General features: G+C 42.5%; 2 long non-coding RNA genes across 2 annotated transcripts; one reads left to right on the forward strand and one right to left on the reverse strand.

Moving 5' to 3' along the window:
* Positions 1 to 6714: 6714 nt before the first annotated feature.
* LOC311440149 lies at positions 6715 to 11409 on the forward strand. Its single transcript, XR_014695225.1, has 2 exons — positions 6715 to 6842; positions 9863 to 11409. It is a non-coding gene; the product is annotated as an uncharacterized lncRNA (long non-coding RNA).
* Positions 7237 to 12039, reverse strand: LOC311440147. The gene is made up of 3 exons (XR_014695224.1): positions 11606 to 12039; positions 7522 to 7953; positions 7237 to 7275 (listed from the first exon to the last, which is right to left on the reverse strand). It is a non-coding gene; the product is annotated as an uncharacterized lncRNA (long non-coding RNA).
* Between the last annotated feature and the right edge of the window lie 2479 nt (positions 12040 to 14518).

A 14518-nucleotide genomic window follows, 5' to 3' on the forward strand; every position in this document is an offset into this window, starting at 1 on the left:
CACACGTGCTTTGATAGGTCCCAAACAAAGCTGTGGTATAAGGAGAACTGTCTCAGGCAAGGAGTAATCATAATAATTTAAACTACTTTCTCTTACAGCCATAGCTGCTTGCAGAGAGGACAAGAACCAGATACACTTGAGTCAGCTGTGACTTGCTGACCTCGGAGGAGGAACTAAAAGCGACGATCCTGTTTCTCTTGGCATTTATGAAAGACATGATATCGTATAAAGCAGGGGGAGGGAACAAAGGAAAGCACTGCACTCATGCCATGATTGAAGGTTGACTAGGCTAAAATTGGATAGAAAATTTCAGTGTGATTCAAAGTGGCTCACCCGTTTTGAAGCACTAAAGGTTTGTTGCCTCTTCTTCCAGGAAACAAGTGAGCAGTTGAGGTGCAAGGCATTTGCTGGGATTAGTGACCATCTGGGAGGAGCTGGTGAACTGAGAAATTGTGGAAGCTCATTAACTCTCGTTAGCCAGTATTTAGAAGAAATTCCCTCCATAAAGGCTGCTATTGCTATTGTAGTCTGAAAGTGAGGAGAAAGGAAAGGAAAAAAAATAAATATAAAAGATGTGTGTGTTTTTGTTTCACAGGTGAAGCCACTTCAGTCAGTGTTTACTGAACCATCTCTTGACAAGCACTGCCCTGCAGCCATTTGAGTCCCTTGAACCATTTCTTGTTGTTCTCTCCCCGTTTCATATGGGCAGGCAAGTAACAAAGGTACAGTTTGAGGTACGTGTATGCATGTATATATATGTGTGCACATACATACCTCAAAATATATGTTACTTTTTAAAGTATAAATAGCATATGTACATGTGTATTTACATAACTTTTTTGAGTAAACAGAAAACTACTACATCAAATTCTGCCAAAACACAAATTCTACAAGCAGACACAGGAATGTCTGCCACACTGGTTCACCCAGCATTTTACACTTAACCCTAACCCGTATTTTCAAGGTGTTCCAGTTTTCACCCCTAAAATATTGCCAGTGGAGCTGCAGATCCCTCTGCAGTGATATAATCCCCATGCTGGGGGGGGGGCTCACTTTCTTCCAACACCTTTCAATGACTGCACAGGAACAGTCACAGCCCAACAAGAAGCTCGCGATCTGCAGGTTGACAGTCGTGCAAATATACAGAGACAAATACTCAGTGGTGACTTTTTCACCCATTTTTTGTTCAGGCTTGTGAGAAGACCCATACAGGGTTTTTTTTCCTACTTGCCCATCCACCTCAGGCTCCCATTTTTCCATCTGGGAAATCTCAACAAAATGAGTTCATGCAGTGCTGGAACAGCCTGGGACTTGATTTGGGCACACAGATCAATCCTGCAGCCAAAGAGCAGGATGCTTAGCACATCCCAGACACATTGGACTCATTGCACATCCCTTGCACAGTTATTCGACGCAGGCACCGTGGCCATTTCTACAGGACTTGCGACATCTGTGTGACAGCTGCGAGTTCATGGTAGATGCTTACCTTTTTTTTTTTTCTGACAGCACAACATTTCTGTGTGGAAAAAGGTATATCTGAATGTGTAAAAGTCGTGATTTTGGATGGGATGTTGCACACACAGAAGCAATGGTAGATTTTAACTGTTACGTTTCTGATGAAAATGAAGAGATTCTTTTTAAAACCTCTGTAAGTCTTAAAAAATCTGACCTGTATTTCCTTATTTGACCACATTAACAGCCGCTGTTTAGTGCTTGTTCTCTAAATCATTTTACATCTAACACTTGAGCCATTCCAGTTGTTAACCACCATCACTGTTTCAATGCTACCTACGATTCGGCAACTTTAGCGTTTGTCCATACAAAGTCTCTGAAGAGAGAAGGAAACCCACAGAGCATTTTCTCCCTCCTAATAGTTAATTTATCACATCTGATATTTGCAAGCTTTATTCCACCCAGTCTATCAAGCACCAGCACCACAAAATATTTAACAAGATTTGGATCCTGAAAAGATTTATTTCTAGACTTTAAGCAAAAAAAATTACTTGTGCTCTTACATCCAGGGATAGTTTTGTGTGGAAAGAGGTGTCAGAATGCCAATACATATGGCCAGGGACATTTTAGCTGATTGAGAAACACATGCTTTTTTTCTTTTTTCCTGGAAACAGATATGCCCATTCTAGAACTTTCTGTTCCCAAATTAACCCTGTTTAAATTTAAGCACTGGAAAAATTTCTCCCAGAAACGGGGTCTCTATCTTCCTTCTTTGCATCAGAAGTTATTCCAGACCTCTGGCCAGCAATTTTAAGTGTTCTGTATTGATTTTCCTTTGCTGGCACCATCCAACAAGGCAGCAAAGCCCGGAGAAGGCGAGCTGAGCTCAAGGGTATTCACAGCATTTATTGCAATAGACAGCCCCCTCGACGGGAACCCACATGGGAATGTTTAATCTGGCCAGTCGGAACAGGCCAGTTAACCATCATCAGATGGAAAAAGCACTTGACAATATCCTGTAGAGAAGTATCTAAACACTGACAGGGGCTGATGAGCAAACAGATTTTCCCAGCCCCGGTTCTTGTGACTTGCTCTTCAGAGCTGCTTGTGGATTGCAGCATATAACTCACAAATATTAATTTTTACTTTCTTGGTTGTTGTTATTTAGACCACCACAGTGGTTTGAAAGACACTTTAAATACAAATTAAATGAAATTCACCTGAAGAGGTCACTGATCATCAAATACAAGTCGAAGCTATGGGAGAAGGTGAAAACACCTGAGCGGAAGGAAAGAATGACTGTGGTAATCAGGTGCCAAGGATAGCTTTTGAAACCTGAAGATGAAAAAATCCTCTCTGATGTGAATGCAGAATTTAGCATACATTTTAGCAGACTGTGAAGGCTGGAAAGACAACCACAAAGGTCTTTGAGGGCAGATTTAGAGAGGAGGAGTCAGTGGGAGAAGAGTCAGCACCAAATTACGGGCTGTGTGACAGGGAGCCCAGGCAAGGAGTTGGAAACTTCTGTCCTCCTGTCTGTCCTCCTCACACCAACAAAGAGAATGAACTTGCAGGATCATCACTGCTGTGTAAATTAAAGCACAAGTGTTAATCCTTCAAGCTCTTCATTAATTTTTGGGCACTGCAGCTCCATTGGTTGTAACTAAATTACCTGTGATTTTCATGGAGGTGAAATCCATGAAATCCATGAAATCCATGAAAAGTCAGAATCAGACTCTCTTTTTTGATCTAAAAAGAAAAAAAAAAAAAAAAAAAAAAGAAGAAAGAAAAAGAAGAAGTGTTGACTACAGTAGATATATTACATGGGTGTACAATTATCTGGAATAAGACACACAATAACATGCTGACTAAAGCAGAGGATGGCATCACTTTCATTGCCATGCTATCAGCACCGGGTTCACGTTACTCCTGAGCACAAACGTTACTATGCTGCACAACAGAATAATATCAAAAGCTAGATCGCATTACTCATCCAGGCTGAAACAACAGATTAATTGACACACAGTAAGCTGGCTATGGTTGTGTTGCTATTACCCTGAATCCGTACAGCTACGTTCATGAATCAGAAAGATTTCTGAGACTGTTTTTCAATAATTGAGCGTTCCAGTGAATTCTTAGTTAGCAACAGCATGGTGCGGTACTGCGAGATGGCAGCAACATTAACACGATTTTAAGGAACAAACAAAATGGCCCCAGCATCTATGAACTGGCAATCAGCAGCCTCCCATGAATTGGAAAAATATTCAAGAGGGTGTTACTGTCACTTATCCAGGACCAGTGCAAAAAAAATGCATGCTTAGATATTTCTGTAATGAATGTTCATCTTCCAAACCAGATTTTAAGACTCTGGTATTAAAAATGACTGACTAGAGGAAGGAGTTATACTATTTTTATTTCAATTTTCCCCTCACTCAAAAAAGGAAAAACCTCTTAAAATGTCTACATCCACAAAAATCCTCAGCGTCTATTTTCTTGTCTGCTTAGGAAGGTTATTTCTTCAAACAAATAAACAAACAAACAAAACACAAGTTTTTCTTCATTCTTCAATTCACTGCAATCTGAAATATGAACATAAATATTTAATATAAAATATGGATAAATAAAAGAAGACATACATAAAAACAAGCAAAAATGTGAGACTTCTTCAGCAGTATTTAACATACAACTTTGCAAACAAAGCCTTTGTGCATCTCACCGTAAGCAAACCTGGGGGGGCTGCTCTGCAACACTAAATCAACAGTGCAAGGCAAAATGCAAGTAACATAATTTAAAACAAACAACAAATGAAAACTGTCTCAGCAGTCACTTGTTCAAGCAGTAGTTTGATGGTGGAGGTACAAATTGTAGACTAAGGATCAACAGCCTGAATTTTGCAGGAAGTCTGATGAAGTGATCATTGTGGTCCAAATAGGTTTAAGTATTTTAACTAGCCCTTTAGTGCATATTATTACACCCTTTTGTTTCAAGATCAGATTGTCTTTCAGCTAAGAACACCATCGTTGGTTTTTGTTGTCGTTGTTGTTGAAAAACACCAGTGTTTTTCACTTTTTCTCCCAATTATATTCATTGCAGGAGTTCTTCCAGGCAAAGTAGGTGACATGTAACCTCTCCGACATATCACATTTTCATCCACATCTTTATGTGGATGAAACTCCTCCACTTCTGAACAACTTTATGTTGTTTCTTTTATATATACACATGCAAGTAAAGATAGATGTAAAGGAAAGGAAAATATGCAAACAGTTTTTGGAAGAGACCTGCACTGGGTTTAGTTCTTGTGGGTTTATCTGCAAAAAGGGTGTTTTGTTAGAGTTGATTTTACAGATTACATTGACCCTGAGTCATATGGAGAGAAAGAAGACTGTGATATTTCTTGTGGCATGAAACAAGTCAACCAACTCTATTTCTTGCAAATCAATAGGAGAGATTAAAAAAAAAAAAAAAAAAAAAAAAAAAAAAAAAAAAAAGGAGCTGTGATGATCAATTTAAGGAAGTAGAAAAGAAGTGTTGCTTTTTTAACAAAATAAATGTAGTTTCACAGTGACTATAGCAGAGTGCATAGCAGCCTCCTCCCTTACTTTATCTCAGCAGATGCACAAAACCCAATTACTGGATGATCCTCTCTTCAAGCCAGGTGGTAATGAAATGATGATACAATATTTCCAGCTGTTAGCACAACCTCTAACTTGTAAAACGCGGAGACATGCCCAGAAAACACGGGCAAAAGTAGGTAGGGCTGATACTTAATAGTAGTCATAATAATAAGATGTTAACGATACCGAAATACCGAGTGGTATTTACCATGAAACTCACAGATAGAAAAAGTCCTTCAGCTATTTTCTTTTCCAATGTCATTAGAGATTAGCTTGCTTCTTTTTTTACCCCTGCCCAGCATAACACCCTTCTGCTTTCTGCACAGACTTAGGTACTTGCATGTGTTGTACTTGGCACTGTTTCGTGGTAAGATGTAATTTATCTTTTAACTTTTGCTGTGATAACTCTCAGCCCTCAGGAAGGACTGAGACAGATTGTCAAATTTGAATTAAGACTCCGCAGAGGTCTTGCAGCGGGCGTAAATGACATTAAAGCTCCCAGCAAAGCATCTTCCTACTGCTGAAGTCGCGGCGTTGGCAGGCACCAGGCATGGCACACTCACTGTCCTAGACCTGTGCTGGGTCTGGCGTTCCTCTGCCAGTCACTGGCATCTGTCTGAACAATTCACATCTGTGCTTGAATAACAAGGGGAAGCCTTGGGCCATTCATTTCCTTGAGGCGTCGGTGAATGCACACAGTTATGGGCCTCGTAGTTTTTCACTTGGTCCTCGTTCACCAAAATATAATAGCTCCGTCAGCTGTCAAGCACTCAAGCTGAGAAGCTTTGTGTAGTGACAGAAAGATTTGCAAACGGAGGGTGAAATTCTGCAGATTTTTCATACACCTTAAATTTTACTGTGGCTGCTGTCAATATTTGTCAAAGCATTTTATGGAAGAAATGTCTTGCCAAAATAAATTAATAAATAAAACTGGGCAATCATTCCAATTCCTTCAAGTCAGAAAAAGACAGGTGATGAAAATTCCTTTTTTTTTTTGTATATCATCAGCAAAAATGGCTGCAAAACCAGGACAGGCTTATAGATGTGCCTGAAGCATGGGTATGCAAGGGACGGTATTTTACTTGGGATGTTTTACTCCTCTGTAGTAGTAGTTATCACTTCAAAGTGCTACATTCAGATACTACTCTCAGTGCAAATTCTGAGCATCTTCTCCTGGGATTAAATTGGCCTTATGTACAAAGACCAAGAAGCCTGTACCTTGGACATCAAATTCACTTCAGTCTACTGTGATTTCATGAAAAACATGAAATGGAAGTTGTGCTGCTTTGTTCTGTTGATGGACAAACATCGCTGAACACTGTGAGAGTGCTTTCAGTATCAAACTGTAGTCGCTGTACCCCTCAGAAATTTGTAGTGCGAAGACCTACCGCCCTGTTGTAGGGAAGTCTGATTCCTCTGGTTCCACCATGTACCCCAAAATGCAGTAAGATACGCCCGCAGCAGAATGGGTTAAGTCAAAACTAAATTTCTGCTCCCTTAAACAAGAATTGTAGGACAAAACGCAGTTTTGCTGACTCCGTCAGTGCTGCCATATCTGCAAGCGTAGATGAGGGGCGATGCAGCTGTTCATCTCGCAGACCGTTGTGTATTTTGACAGTGTGGTTTTCCCCTCTTGCTTCCCTCTTTGCTTTGGCTTAAACAATAAGTCTGTCCGCTGACGTGCAGAAGAAAAACACAGCCTTCAGACGCCAGAACCGATCTGCTGCCTTTTACCAGCTCTTTTGCATCCCTCCCTTCTTGCCACCTGGTAACACTGTGAGTAACAATATGTTTAAAAAATTAAGGTTTTAAATCCAGAGATTTATTGAAACCCTGTCCTGGGTAGACCCTTTGCAAGAGGCTCCTTTTGCCCTCAAGCAAGGCAGCTCCTATTCTGGGTCTGCACACCTGAAATGAGCTGCAGATACGTCTTCTCTGCAGCTCTGGAGATCAGGCTCTGTTGTTTACCTTCTGTAATAACGACTCCACTTCTTATAGAATAGGACTATTTTTTTTTCTCTCCCTCTCTCCTTTTTTTTTTTTTTTTTTTTTTTTTTTTTTTTGCGCATGCAACAGCTGGGTTATGCAATCATTTCGGGGAGGGGGCTTGGCAGGCAGTCTCTGCTGAAATCACACCCATCAATCTAGAAAATCATCACTGGCGTTTGTGATACGGGCTCTCATCCACGGTGCCCTGGTGTGGAGGAGCCTAAAAAAAAATATAAAATCAAAATCTCCAAATGTCGACGAAATTTCCCTCTCTTTGTGTACACAGACATGTGGTCCTCGCATCAGGATCTGCTCATATGAGTCAAAGAAGGAAAGAGGGGAGGGGGGGGGGATAATCTGCACTGCCTGGTTATTTATGCATTTATTCATGCCAAAGCCAACCTGTACCCCACCTCAGGCACGGAAAGTGTTTATATCTCAGGAATCACACCCACATTTTACATACCAGGAGCTCAGCCCAGCCTGGGGCTGCTCGTGATCCCCGCGACAGCCAACGGGAGCTGCACGCGTCCACCCAGGAGGGAGCGCCTCTCGACCCGCAGGTGCCGCCGCCCCTTTGCGAGCAGAAAATTAATATTTTATAGATGGGAAAAAGAGCTGGGAACAGCCCCGCTATACCGTAGTAGCCGGCGCCGCGCGTGATGTATAGCTTGCTGCCTAGCAATGTTGCTAGGAGACACGGCACCAGCCACGAAAATCCTGCATTCGCTCGTGGTGGCTGGCGGGGTGGGCTCGACGTGACACTTTGCACACCCCGAGCAGTGCGGGAAGAGGTGCCTGCTCCACTCAGGATCCGGCTGCCGAGACGTCTCCGCCGCCGCGCTCGCCACCCTGATGAGCTGCATCACGATGCGCCGCGCGCTGCAATAATTTTCCACTGGAAAAAAGAAAAAAAAAAACATATATATATATATACACACACACACATGCCCCCCTCCCCTCTCTGCTTCCTGTTTCTTAGTGCTCTTCGAACCTGATTGAGAGAGTAGTGGAATTTTACAGCTGCATCCCGTGATGCTCTCGCTCTCGCTCGCAATCCCATGGCCTGGCTCATACCTCAAACTACCCGTAAAGTCGGATCACAATGATGTGACTCACTATTATAACTAAAGATAGATCTTGTCGAAGCAGTCATGAGCCCTGGATGCTAGATGTTTTGTTGTGATTTTTTTTTTCTCTCCTCTCTTTTCCTTGCTGCTCCCCTCTCTCCTGGCTCCATAATTTTTGACCTTTGGAGGTCCGTCCCATGCGAAGGAGTGTTTGAGTGGTACCTATGGCAGGTACACCAGATGCTTTTCCTGGCCTGAAGAAAGCCATGCATGGCTGCACAGAAGCAGCACACACAGAGGTGTGTGAGCTCACCTGGGTCCCAGGTTGGAGTTTCATAGCTGAGCGACTCCTAACACCACACAGGCACAGGGCAGGATAGCCAGAGAAAGGAGGAAGAAGCATTTTTAAGAGGGTTTTCCTCTAAACCTAACAACCCCTTTTTTTTCCCTCCTCTTTTTTTAATTATTATTACCTTTGTGTTTCCGCACCAGCTGATTTCAAATGTGAGCATTCACCTGGAGCACTTAACACCCACAAAGAGCAGGGCAGCGCTGGTGCAGGAGAACACAAAGTGGATCGACCAAGACACCAACTAAGAAAAGAGGAGCTCTCTCCCCAAGACCAGCAGCTCCTGATAAGGCCACAGAAGGGCTCAGCATCAGTCAGGAGCAGGCAAGTGGCAGGAGAGGTGAAACCTGCTCTGCCATCAGCCACCCCGTGGCAGTGGGGACGTGTGGATCATCGGCTCTGGTGAAGCCCCACAGGCATATCCCTAATAGCTCTGCGGGGAAAACTCACCTGGCACCTCAGGAGATGTTGTGCTGAAGGAGAGCAGCTCCTGCTGGTGCAAAGCGATCTGAAACCCCCTCAGGCTCAGCTGGCCAAAGCTGGGGAATGGAGTATTGACTTTGATTATGCCATAAATATGGATACAGAAAACAGCAGGTGAGGGAGCTGGAGGCAGTTCTCTGTTTGGACAGATTGGACCCGTTTCAGCCCTGTATAATTCCACTAGTGTCAAAGGCATTACACCGGGGATAAAACCAACCCATTATTTTTAACCTGGCCATTTCCTTTCATGCCCTTGATTCGGGAAATCCCTATGCAAGCGCATGGCCTTAGTCATGTGAATATTCTCACTGGAGGCAGTGTGACTGCTCACGTACTTGGGGCCTGAAACAGCAATGGAGGGAAAGGAGAAACAGAAGTATTATGGGAAGAACAATGTACTGTAAGGTCTGTGAAAGGTGTCTGTCCACCTGGGGGATTACAATATTTCCAGCTAGGTTTCCCCTTTTAAGCTTAACAATTTCTATGAGACCAGCAGTACCTTTAGGAAAACAGTGTAAGGTACGACTTCTCTAAAGGGACGGGGGAAGAGAACAAAATATCCCATATATCATTAAATGTTCCTAAAATATTAAAAAAAAAAAATCCTTTAACAAAGAAGCTAGTTATGCAAAGGTCCTTTGGGGACTGCAATCTATGTCTGTGACTTTCATAACCTTGCCCCGATTCCCTCTCCTGCACTTGCAGGGAACACCCTAGGGGGCTTCCTAGGAAGCCTCAACATGCGTGCCTTTCTGCAGTGCTTCTGGCTTCACAGTTCTGCTGTTCCTCAAAAAATACACAAGCCAAATCATGACTTCCAAATACCAAGAATTGTGATCTTTAACCATTGTCATATGCCAGCAGCGCTCTACAGAAATCTTCTCTCGTGTGTTTCTATTTTGCAGCGATCTAGAAGACAGACCAGGAAAGCACTGACCAAAGAAATGTGATTGATGAATCCCTGTTACACCCAGGCTGTTCTTCAAATTCCCCTACGCAAAAGCTCTGCTTTCGCCACTTTCCAAAGACCTTTCTGACAAGGGCTGTGCACATACCACAGCGTCTGGCCGCAGCATGAAATGTAACGACAAATCTTGACCTATCGGATTTAAGCCGTAGACATGTGATCTAAACAAGGGTGACTTTCAGAGATAACACACCACAAGATAAGTGATTCAGTGAAGTTCCTGAAGCCAGCAGTTACTCCGGTCTGTAGCACAGTAAATGAGATCAGGCTCACCGTAATAAATGAATCCGTAAAGGAGGTGCTCACGTTCACTGCAGAACAGGCTAAGGAACGAGAGTCAGCAGACTTGCTGAATTCACTTATCATTACTACAGGGCAAGAGCTACTAGAAATAGTTATGTCTACAGTTCCTTGAATACTCTTTAATAAACTTTTCATATTCAGCCAAATGAGGGAAAACACCTTCCTTATTTTACCAGCTGCCGTGCCCACCAAATTTCCCCTTTCTTGCATGTGGACCGTTCAGATTTGCTATGAAAACAACCAGCTCGGTTCCGTCCCTACTTTCTCTTTCAGGTTTATGTATGCACCGTTCAAACGACGCAGGCAAATCCATGAAATTCATTTCACAGGACATTGAGCAAAGGAATGTGGAATAATGTTCCTCGGTTGCTGACATATGATCAAATGCAAGTTTGCTACAAGGAAAGAGGAGACACGCAACAGCCTTGAAATGGATCAAAATCTTGCCACAATAACCATAGTTACTACATGAACGCAGTTATAATATTAGTATTGGCTTCCCTCTTGTGGCAACGAGCAAGCTGTAGCTCTAATATGCAACCAGAATCTGCTGAGGCATCTGTCTGATACAGAATGCTGCAATATGCTCGTTCGGCAAGACCCCTGCATCCACGCACAGGACAGCTGATTCCAGCTCAAGGCAGATGCAAAGACCTACTCGCAGCAAGTGGATGGCAGCCTGGGGTCTCAGCTCTGCAGAGAAAACACTGACGAGATCAGAGATTCACCCTGGTACGACTCAAGCCAGTATCTGGCCCAAGTTTAAACTGAAGCAAGAGATGTTTTCCACTCACAGGTGCACTTTTAATCCTGTAAAAGAGGTACCTAGACTGTTAGCTGTCTCTGGCTGAGATGTGGCTCATGTTCTAGGCCTGCTCAGTCAAGGATTTCTGCTGAGCCTGTCAGTTCAGTGGTCATTCCTGTGACAGACCTCCAGTACATGGACCAAAATCTCATTTTTTTTGCCATTCTGACTCTAGAGGTGGGACAAGGATTAACATCCCGCTTTCCACAGCAGTAATGGAGCAGGCATGAAGGTCCTCCTCTACTTTATTTTCTCCATAGCCACTTGCACATTACCATAATTTGACTGACAGTTGTGAATTTATTTTTTTTAATGGCAGCGTGTGTGAGAAGGTATCATTGCTATTAATAAAGCGTGTTTCATCGACCTAATTTAAAGTTGTTTGTAAAGGATGTTGGTCTCATTCTTGCTTTTTTACAGATGGGGGAACTGAGGTGCAGAATAATTAGAAGCCAATCAGCAGGCCCAAAGCAGAGCTGAAAATAGATCCCAACTCTCCCGAGTCTCAGTACAATGTTCTAGCTGCTGCTCTGCCAATCTGTGAGATGGCAAAGCTCAACTGTTAGCACTTACCTACACCAGAACATGCCAATTATTTGTATATTTTCCAGAATCAGTTATTTTTACAAGTAATATTTTGTGGACGTCTTCTAAAATGGTCAAATGTCCAAGTGAGCCCTCATCACCATTTCCAGTATAAGGCCTTGCTGATTAGTGTTAATTTTGCTGATCTATTAAAATCATGTCATAGCTCAACCTCAATTTTTCAGGCTTATTAAATTACTCTAAAAGAGACTCAGAGTAGACATTTTGCCAATGAAGCTACAAGTACTTAATTGCGGTTGTCTTTCCCTTTTACAACAGATTACTATGGCAGCACAGAAAGTAAACTGTCGTACACGTGATACTTCTGGGGTGCTCGTGGCACAATAACATCATAACGACTTATCATTTTATCATATAGCAGTGCTAGATGGAAATCCCCTTTGGAGGGCAGGAAAATGTAGGCACAGGTGCTTGGTTTTGCAAATACCCCTACAAATAATTTTCAGTGGAGTGCTCTGATGCTGAGGTCAGTGAGTTCAGCATCCTAACTCAATTAATAGGGCTGCTGCTCCTATTCTGAATTCCCCTAACAATCTATGTGGTTTTACAATCGCTCTTGCCAGCTTGGAAGGAAAAAAGAAAATGTTGTCTGCCTGCTGTTACTGAGTGAAAAACCCTTTTGTTAATGGCAAAATGAGTCAGGTCTTGCCTAGGCAGCTAGGTTTTAGTGTGCGGGTCACTCCACCTGCGACGGCTTAGTCCCCAGGGAGCCTGTGTGACAGAGCACTTGCACTTACCTGCCCATGCAGAACAGTTTGCAGGGCAAAGGTACGAAAAACAACCAAGTGAATTAGATTCAGCAGGAGCACTCACTGCTTCTGGGAAAGAAAAGGGCAGACCCTGAAAGAAGAAAAAAATAAATAAAAAAAGCTTCCTTCAGCAGCCACAGGAGCAAAACCACAGTAGCAACAGAGAGGTGAGGTAGGTCATAGCTTTTCTATGTCACGTTCCCTGAACCTAGCTTGAGCACTGTTGAGTGGAAGTCTCCTCTGTTTCTTGTAAATAACAAACTTTTTATAGAGGTCAGGAACTTGTTTGCAGCTACACCCCGGCTGCTCTGGGACCCTCCCATGCTGAGTATGGGAATACCAGGCTCAGCCAAAGGGAAACAGCTGGCTGCAATTACTGGCTAGCAGGTGCAGAGGAGCACTCCAAACAGGCCGAAAGCTAAAGTTTCAGGTGATTTTCAAGGTGAGGGACTAAAGTACTTGGTGTTTTTAGCCTCCTTAAAGATTTTGAGTCACTAGTTTAATTACTGGACTTTTTTTTTGGCGTTTCATGTGCTTTTTGAAGGAGCTGGCCGTAGTTTGGTGGAGGCTAAGTTTGGCATATTTTGTGGAAATAAACAGATATGCTCTCATCATCGTGAGGACACCAGATGTGTTGTTACAAGCTTCATCTCATTTTACCTCTACATGCTGCAAGCACTCTGTGGAATGGTCTGTCTTACTACGAGTTTTATGATGGTGCATACAGCTGGACCCTGCTTGAAACACTTCCCCACTGCTACCATGGTAGAATAATAATGAAGAATTACACATTCTTTCTAAAGACTTAAAAGTGCTGATTACAGTGAGCTCTGTGGCTGCGAGGCATGTGTGAAGTCCATGTCTTCAACAAGCACAAACGTGTGTTTAAATTAATCTAAACTAAAAATTATTTTGAAGATTTCTCAAATAGAAGTAGAGAGGATATATTCAGTAGGATTTCAGATCTAGTCTGTCTCAACAGGAGAATGCTTGTTATGATGCATTATGAATACGAATAACACTATATTTCCTAAGAATGAGTACTCTGAGGTTACAATGCCACAAACAGTGACCTCCACATAAACCAACAGACCTGCAAGTGGATGTTCTTCCAGGTGTTTCTCATGGGAGACCTTGTAATCAGAGTATGTGCGTGAGTGCTCAGCAGTATTGAACCTACATGAACACGCTGAAACAAGGGATGGAGGTAAATGTCAAATAATGAAGGACGGGCACTACAGGGAGTCCAAATGCTTTGTAGGAGGAAAAAAAACTTGAGTCTGTCAACAATCACCTTCTTGTTTTCCATGTGCCTTAGCATAGTATCCAGGAGGACCTGCTCCATGATCTTGCTGGGCACAGAAGTGAGATTGACTGGCCTCTAGTTCACCAGGTCTTCTTTTTTTCCCTTTTAAAAAATGCCTTTTAAAAAATAGGCATTATATTTCCTCTTTTCCAGTCAGTGGGAACCTCACTGCTCTGTCACAACTGCTCAAATACGATGGATAGTGACTAAAAGATCTTGGAGTGCTAAAAGATCATGGAGTGTTTCAAGGTTACTCTAATGAAATTTTGGATACAGGACCCCATTTCAAACAAATTCATTCTCTGTACTTTTCCCAAGTTTCAGTGCATGCACATTACCACAAAAATAAAATAAAATAAAATAAAATAAAATAAAATAAAATAAAATAAAATAAAATAAAATAAAATAAAATAAAAATAAAAATGTATGTTTTCCCTTAAAGAAAAACAAATCCTTTTCTTCATTTTAGATGTGTTTTTCTTAGTACCGTAGTTATTAAAAATATCAAGAAGAATGGTGTTAGAATGGTTAAAGCTATCATGAACTACGCTTGTGGGTTTGCATGTCCCCAGAGCAAATACAACCGGCGATAGCAGGAGCTCAATTCCAGCACCCAGAACACCACATGTTGGTTACAGCATCGTGTTTCTGAGGGGATGCTGTACCAGCTTCCGTATTCAGACTGTATTTCCTAAAGAGGAAGTCTTGAGGAAAGCCTAGCCTAATTCTCTGCTTTTGAGCGAGCACTAATCCTCCAACTCGTAGCAACAGCAACACCTAGCGCTCCCGGTCCGCCCTGCACATGGAGCTGATGCGGGGAGGGCA

The sequence above is a fragment of the Aythya ferina genome (assembly GCF_964211825.1).
Source record: "Aythya ferina genome assembly, chromosome: 1".
Lineage (NCBI taxonomy): Eukaryota > Metazoa > Chordata > Aves > Anseriformes > Anatidae > Aythya > Aythya ferina.